Here is a 9134-nt window from a genome sequence, read left to right on the forward strand (position 1 = left end):
AGAGAGAGAGAGAGAGATTTAGGTAATGATAGCCAACCAGTTTGCAAATGTTTGGTACTCCAATCTAACCAGCTCAGTAGTTTTCAGTTGTTTTTTTTCGTTTACAATTTCTGACAATATAATTATATATTAAACAAAATTTTTACATTTTATCTTATTCTTAGTTAATACGACAGAGTTCTTTTTTTTATTTTAAATTAGAACACTAGTATTCGATGACCCTGCACCATTTTTATCTTCACCAGCCTGTTGAATGCATGGAAACTGAGCAAAGGAGGTAAAGAGATTTTTAAACTTTAATATTCTCTTTTAAGCTGAAAAAACTACATCAGTTTTGTGAAGAAGGTATTTTCTTATATATTCCCATTTAAAAGTCTTATCCCGTATTGTGGCTAAACCTATAACTACACAAGTATGTAAAACAAATATTTCATATTGTAGTCACTCTCTTTCCCAGAAGGCCATGTGAAGAAAATGAACAATGATGATGATAATAAAATTATTTATTTTAACTGAATGAGATCTTGTTGTGAGCAGCGAGTAGGTCTTCCGTCCGATTTTAGATGAAATGTGTTATGATTTTGATTGAGATATTCATTAAGGTTTAATGATATTCAGATGAGAGAGACAGTTCTTACCGGCATAAATGACTATCATTCCTTTATAAAATGTCACCAGAACTTGTCATTTATGTCAACATTTGAGGTATCTTGAAAGTAGTGTTGTCAACGAGTACCCGGTTAACCGGTTAATCGTCGAACGATGCGAGCATTGGTTAGTAAAACTGCTACCCTGCTACTCGGATATATTGAATTTTATAAAGCAAATCAGTAGGAATAATGTATTTTTGTTTATAACTCCCCCATTTTATTTACCGTTATTTAATGTTAGTCTAGTTTAGTAAGACCTAGCGTTTTACAAATGCGATCGATTTGTTTATCTAATTGATGGCTATGATTGCAAAGGGGTATACATGTTTTGAAGGCTTGATTTAATTATAATTACCTTACATAAACCTGTGCTAGTCCGCAGTACAAGATAAACATGCCGCCACATGCATTGAAAACATCCTAGTAACCGGTTACTCGATCGATAAAGTAAGCGATCGAGTAACCGGTTACTAAAATCCTCCGATTTGACACCACTACATGTACTTGATAAACGGTTACTCGCTTACTTTATCGATCGAGTAACCGGTTACTCGTATGATTTTCTTATATATCAAAACATTCTTGTTCATGTTATATATAATCAGTTGTTATGTATATTGTATATAAAGTCATTACATTCGTTCTCAGGAGCAAATGTTAACGATTTACACGATGTACAACTGTACATACATAATTAGTCCGTGAGGGAAAATGTTAGATTTAAATACAGGTGACTTATAGGTCCAAAGGGCCGGGTGTAAAGTACTTGTCTTTTTTTATATTAAATATGAACTATTTCATGATGTATTACACAAGTCACTATAATAGATAAATTATTATGTTAAACGTGCTAAGGAAGGATTTTATATGAGTGAGCAGAGATGATGAACATTAATATAATTTATTTAAAGAATGTGCTTTTCCTCCGATTTTATTCCATTTTCTTAGAACATTATTATGAACATCATTTGTTCAATATGCATTCCAAAATATTTTACATTTTGAGATACATATTAAGAAAAAGAGATTTAGCACTCGACTCCAGGGATGGGCACGATTACTGAAGAATGTAATCGATTAATAATCGATTACTAAGAGGAATTTTGTGTAATCGATTATTAATCGATTACACTCATTTTTGTCCTGTAATCGATTGTAATCGATTACTTTGGAAGATACAATTGATTAATAATCGATTACTTACAAGATTTTATCCCTTCAAATATCAAAGCAATATTTAGATGGTAAACGTTGATGTTATCCACTGAAGTTTGAATGTGTTCCTGCAGTTTTAGTGCAGATTCTTTTAAGGTTTTATTCTGGCTAACATTCTCATTAAATGCCCAAATGAGGGATTCTCTACCATAGAAAGTGGAGACATGATTCCTACAATGAAATATGCCAAGGAATTAATTATTCCTTTCATGAACCTTGGATCTAAACCTCCATATTTATTGACTTGTTGTAAAAATTATTTAATATTTTATTGTGAATTACTTCATTAGAAGTATTTGGGCTGCCCGTATGTTGACAGTACACATTAAACAATCCTGTACGTGTCTTTAAAAAAAGAAGTAAATTAGAACTCTTAGTAATAAACATGTAAATTAAATGTGTCTTTAAGTAATTAAACTAATAGCACAATTTCATTCTGTATTGAAAAAGTGTTTTGAGAGCTATTAATTGTTTTAATAATATTGTTTGTCTTCAATGAAATGAAAGTTAAACACTAGGTAGTTCACAGTTTACACCTCATTATCTGCAAGTCAGGAATGTATCAGTCAATTAATTAGCCAAATAAGATAAGCAAACACAGTGACACACTCCCTCTCTTACAGACACTTATAACCTCTCACTGATATAAACGTAACCTTACAATTTTGAATGGAAACATGAGAATCAGATTTTGCAAATTTTAAAGTTACTAAAACACAAGTTTGAAGTTGTTTGAACATTTTCAGATATGAATAAGTATTTCCATCTTCTTCTTTTTTTCGAGTACTATGTAGTTTGTTTACCAAATTATTTATATTAAATATAGCACTTAAATCTGTTTTTGCAAATTTTATTGAGAACATTATTAAACTTATGATAATAAAAGTCAGGAAATCCAAACATTACACTAGGTGGTTTATATTTGATATTTAAGTGTGAGTGACTGGAAATAATTCTCCAAAATAACATCCATTTATGTATAAAATAATCGAAAGTATTAAAAAAAAGTAATTATAATTACATTGAAAATTTTAGCTGTAATCGATTGAATTACGATTACAAGTAATCGAAAATCTCTTCGATTACAGATTACTGTCGATTACTTGAAAAAAAGTAATCATTACAATCGATAACGATTACTCGATTACGATTACCCCATCCCTGCTCGACTCAATAGAATTTTCTAAATTATGACCACACCATAAAAATACCAAGCCTGTATTATAACTTCTTAGTAAATATACGACATCAGAAGTTCGAGCAAAAAATAGAAGGATTTTAAAGATTAATATAATTTTAAACAATACTAAAAATATTAAAATCATCATAAAGACACTGCTGTTAATGAGATTATTATCGGTTTGAATTTAAATTTATCAGATATTGCTATTTGGTCTGTTGTTCATTTTCGTCTGTAACTTTATTTTTTAAAAAAATGGGGGTCATGAAAAACACAATTTTCAACTTTGGTTGAGAGCTTTATTCTCTTCATAACCATGCAATCAGTTTTCCTTGAAGATGAACATTTTAGTATATTACCATTTTGACCTACTTTTTCTCTAGAGTAAGGACCCGTGTCTTTTGATGTCATGAAAAAACTGATAGCGAACTATATCTTTTTCCTTTGAAGATATGCAGGAGTAAAAAAAATTTTCTACAATAAAGTACATTTTCACTATATGACCATTATGAAGAATCCCTGCCCTGGACAGCATGAAAAACATAATTTTTGGTTGAGGACTTCATACTCTTCCTTAACTGATCATTCAGTTTTCTCTTCGAGATGTATAGGAGTAGAGAAGCTCATTTAAAAAAAAAACATTAGGCCATTTTTAGCACTTTTTGCTATGGTCCTAAGAGTCCAAATTGTATTTTGATTATACATGTAGCTCCATAATTTTTAATGTTTGAGGGGATTTATTTTGTAGCATTCAGGTATTGTATACCAAAAAAATTGAAACAGACATTTCTGTTTCGTGTCTAATTTTATTTTCTTGGTATAGATCTGAAGCCTCATCTTTATCCCTGTTTTATCTGTTTTGTCTTGTCTCTCTTGTCTTTTAGACTGCGATGTCTACTTCGTCTAATTTTTAAGAAAGGGACAATGAATTCCTTTTCCTCTTTTATCAAAGGACTGGTTAATTACCTGGCCTTTAGCTATCAGGAATAGTGTAAGTAATTGGAGGCCAACTTATTTAACCCCTTTTTGTAAAGCAGATGATTCTTCATGTACATCTATGAGCTGTTTTTGAATAATTTGTTCTTTAGACGTCATGCACTGACCTAATCATGATGACAATCGTAAATATCCTCTCTAGATGAAATAAAGGGTTTTTCAAAATTGTTGGAGTTTATGTAAAATGATTATTGTCACTCTATACTATGATAATGAATATTGTAATCTTTTGGTCCGTGCAGATACTGATTCATCTAATTCCGGCATGTTCGTCTCTTAATATTTTGTCTATTAACTCCTTTTCTATACAAGGTACATATTAGAATCTTTTAGCTACATATGCAATGCAGTGCAGCTTATTCTTTTGCAGAGATTAAGATTTCCATTTTTTGGTATATGTAGTTAAACAATTCTCTCTTCCGCGACTTATGACTTCTCATATTTTATGCAAAATTCTATACATATTTTACCAGTTTTTGTCCTAGATCTCCCAATACCTGGTAGAATTCTGTCAATTCCTACTGTTTTTTCCATAACAAAATGATATATACCTTTGACTAGTAGCTGGTTTTACTGTCTTCTTTCTCCCTCCTTCCTTTTTTATTCAGGTTTTTTTCTAAGTCTTGTTTTATTTGTTCCTTTGCTGTTTGCTCTATCTAGTATTTTGAAGTTTTTTCTTTCTATTTAGTAGATGTTCCTCTAACTTTAGCAACATTTTTCTTTCTAATATTATCTTTTGTCAGTCTGGTTTTTAGCTCTACTGGTCGGAGACCAGAAGAGCTTATGCGATAGTTAGTTGTCCGTCGTCCGTCCGTCTGTCGGTCTGTCTGTCCGTCTGTCTAGCTGTCTGTAAACAATTTCTTAAAATGCTACTTTTCCTACAGTTTTGGTCTGATTTCAATATAACTTGGCACACAAGTAGACTACACTAAGATACATAAATCTGTGTATCGGTTTTTGATTTCGGTGAACGTTGTTGCCATGGTTACTAAAAATAGAAATGTCTGTGAAATGCATTCAAAATGCTACACCTCCTACAGTTTTGGTCTGATTTCAATATAACTTGGCACAAAAGTAGACTACGCTAACAAACATAATTCTGTGTATCGGTTTTTGATTTTGATGAACGGTGTTGCCATGGTTTCTAAAAATAGAAATTTCTGTGAAATACATTCAAAATGCCACTCCTCCTACAGTTTTGGCCTGATTTATAACTTGGCACACAAGTAGATTATACTGAGAAACATAATTCTGTATATCAATTTTTTTGATTTTGGTGAAGTGTTGCCATGGTTAAAAAAAATGAATTTCTTTGATATACTTTCAAAACATAACTTTTGCCTACAGTTTGGTCTGATTTTAATATAACATGGCATGCAAGTAGACTACACTGAGAAACGTGATTGTCTTAATTGTTTTTTGATTTTGAGGAATAATGTTGCCATGGTAGCTAGAATCTAAATTTCTACAAAGTTCTTTTAAATGGCTACTCCTTCTACAGTTTTAGTCTGATTGCAATTCATCTTGCCACAAAAAAGAGTAAAACGAGGATATTGTTTATTTATTGCTGTTGCAAAGTTTCAAGTCCAAGTGCTACTTTTCTCTTCCTTAATTGTTATAAGTACAAACCAGTAGAGCTACAGTCTCGACAGAGACTTCTGGTTAAAAAATCTTTTCCTGTTCAGGATTTTTGTGAGGTTATATAACGTCTGCAGGTCTACTCAATGACTTTTCAGCTCAGTTTCGATAGCAAGCTCTTTAAAATTTTCTTGTATTTAGTATATTTTACTTCTTTATCTAGCTCCTGATATTTAGTTTGAAACTTCCTTCTTTTGCAATCTCTTTTTGTATTATAAAGAGTCCTCCATACACTACACACTAAAGAGTTCTGAATTTGTGGCATTTTATGCAGAACGAGTTATCTGCCCTTTGATCTAGAAAAAAATAAATTGAAATGTACACCTATTACTTAATTCGTGATCAAACCAAGCATTCATAACATTTAATAGGCCAAGATATATAGATGGAACACTTCATAGATCATATGCAGGTATTTTGCCAACATATGTAAACAAAAGTGATTTAGGGAGAGGGCTAAGATAGGCTTAGCCTGCTGCCCAATCCTATTCACTTTTAGATCTGTGAATAAATATTGTTTAAATCAAAAGTGATTTCTGTTTATCAACACTTCATTGTCTTTGAACATATGCATTACTTTAAAAAAATGTCAGTAATGACATTTTTTTCAATTACATTCAATTTCATTTTGTCTTTTATCTCTCATGATAAATTGTATTTGCTGACAAGGTCATTGTATCGACCATAGAACTTACGAAATGACGACTTTAATCGAGACTGCTGATATGCTTGTTTCCTCAACTTTTTTTAGTAACTTACATTAGATTTTTCTAGAAGTTATTTCCCGATCATGACAAGGACCACACGGCGGATGTGACCGGTCGGCAGGGGATGCACACTTCTCCATGGCACCTGATCCCACCTCTGATGTTTTGTAGGTCCGTCACCGTGTTTGCTCTGCTCCTATTTTGTATTGTTTAATGGACTTATGAGCTTGAATACTGTTCGTTATCTCCATATATTTCATTTGAAGAGATATCACTTTATACAGAGTAATATAAAGTATGTCAGAATGATTGACTGATTGATTGTATATTGTTTTACGTCCCAGTTCGAGAATTTTTCACTCATATAGAGACGTCATCAGATACCGGTGAAAAGCTTCAAATTTAGACCCTTACATGGCACTCAGGGCCATTGAGCAGTGAAGGATCTTTATCGCGCTATAACGCCTGTCGTGACACGGGGTCTCGGTTTTTATGGTCTCATCCGAAGGACCCACAAGTTTCACTTCAAAGTGCCGAGTGCTTGGCGAAGGAACAGTTGCTATCTATTTTTTATCCACTTAGGTCAGTCGCGCGGCCGTGATTCGAAAACACGACCTTCCGATCACGGAGCGAGTGCTTTACCGACTGAGCTACCGTGACAGTCGTATGTCAGATGATAACTATCGTAAATCAATGTTTCAAAGTTATTTCTATAGCTACAGTGAATAAAAGTTTTCAAAGTGATAATTATAGCAGATCAAAGAGTCAAAGTTATAACTATTAATAGTAAATCAAAGTGTCAAAGTTTCTATTGTGCCAAAGTAATCAATATAGTTAACTATAGTTTACCATCGTATTTTTTGTCAGGGGATTCCAGTAGACTTTAAATCCTTCCCCAAATGAATTAGTTTTCGAGAGTATTATTAATATAATTTTGTTTATTCGTCCCATTTTCCACTTGATGAACTTTTTTACAGCAGTGGAAACTCTTACGTGTTCATCCTCAAGTTCTATCCAAATCGGTTCAACCACCACAACCTTTCAATTTGGAGATGGCAAGACAACCTATAATACGTAAGTCTTTTTGAATATATATTTTTAAATGTTTTTTCTATTGCTTGCTTTTTGAGTTTTAAATAAATGGTTTAAACAGTAAAAACACATTCATCAATCTGGTTAGAAACGTTGTAAAACACTGCTAGTGTAGACATTTTTATACAGTTATCTACCTTGAAAGTAAGGATTACGAGCTATATAGTTTTATTTTACTAAGGATCAAAATAATATAATATTTACTATATATTATATAGTATAAGCTTAGTTGTCTTTCAGTGTCAGCAAATATTAGTATTAGTTGATTTTCATTTAATATACTTAACATGTATATAAACATGATTTTCAAAAATAAATCTAATTTCTCATGAAAATGCTCATATGCATTTCTTCTTTTCCTGTGTTGTGTTCTGTTGATTGCACTCGCCTACGTAAAGGGGTCTAGGAAATTGTCCTTTCTTATGACTATGTTATAAAGAAATGTCATTTATCACATGAGGGGTAATGAACCTCAAGTGATAAAGATGGGTGAAGAACTACATTTTTTGAACAGGCTGCTGTCATGTACATGGACTTTCACAGCTTCTGATCTGTCTGCAAGGCTTGTCATTGGACAACGATTAAAGTGTGGGGATGGCGACGAACTATCATTACGCGACGGTACTTATGATAAACATACATATTTTTCGTCTTCATAAAAGATATTGATTTGTTAAATTAAAGCAATTGTGATTGAAGTTATTAAATTGTCTGATCCAAAGATTTTCAAAAATTAATTTCATCATTTTCGATTTTAAAAATACTACCAAGGAGGTGGTGTACCTACAACAATTTCTTGCTGTGTTGACTGCACAAAAACTCCAAAAGTAACAGGACCTACAGCAACGATCGGCTTCACCTCAGACGGGACTCGAAATCCCAATGACATAGGATTCTATCTTGACATATTTGCTGGGAAAGATGAATGTAAGTAATTCAATGGTCAAACAGCATGTTATCAGGCAATTCCGTCCTGTCTAAAGTAATTAAGTTCTTTCGAAATTATATTGATAGTTTTCTGGAAAAAATTCTTACCAAAGTTTTCAACTAAATAGGATGACAAAACTTCAAAACAAGCTGAGGTTTCGTAGGAAAGTTTAAAACATTTATACTAATCAAAACTCCTAACCCGCCAGTTAAATGAAAAGCTATATGTTGCAGTGTAATCTTGCATTATGCTATGTTATATGTATTAGCAGTTATCATCTAAAGATTGGTTAAAAACAATTTACATGTAATTTTTATTTTATTATTATGATTTATATAATTTTTAAATGGTTAACTGATTTTGATTGAATAAATGATGAAATTAATGGAAGAACCTTATTCCACCAGTGACTACAAAAAATTTTTCGAGAGCTGTAAATCCAGATTTCTCATAAGCGAAATCATCACGATCTTGAAGAGCAGTGATTACTCGGGGTCTTGACTCTTGAGGATTCAAGGCAGCATCACTTCCGGTCACTTGAAACTTTCAGTAACACATATTGACACCTAATTGGTGATGATGCAATTGTTTAGCAACTAGAAATTTTTATATGTGTGAATTAATACAAAAAAACTTGGAATAAAAAATTAAAACTTTTCATGGTAACATAAATAGCGATAAAAGCAGAGAATGTTGCAAAAAAACCAATCTCCTTTATGCTTCAACCA

General features: G+C 32.2%; 1 long non-coding RNA gene across 1 annotated transcript; it reads left to right on the forward strand.

Annotated features, from left to right (window-relative positions):
• The first annotated feature begins 224 nt into the window (after positions 1 to 224).
• LOC133191887 (uncharacterized) lies at positions 225 to 8399 on the forward strand. Its single transcript, XR_009721761.1, has 4 exons — positions 225 to 277; positions 7364 to 7460; positions 7993 to 8099; positions 8250 to 8399. It is a non-coding gene; the product is annotated as an uncharacterized LOC133191887 (long non-coding RNA).
• The last annotated feature ends 735 nt before the right edge of the window (positions 8400 to 9134 follow it).

Source organism: Saccostrea echinata, unplaced genomic scaffold, assembly GCF_033153115.1.
Source record: "Saccostrea echinata isolate AGI-Se365-2 ecotype Australia unplaced genomic scaffold, CSIRO_AGI_Sech_v1 ptg000025l, whole genome shotgun sequence".
NCBI classification, from domain to species: Eukaryota; Metazoa; Mollusca; class Bivalvia; order Ostreida; family Ostreidae; genus Saccostrea; species Saccostrea echinata.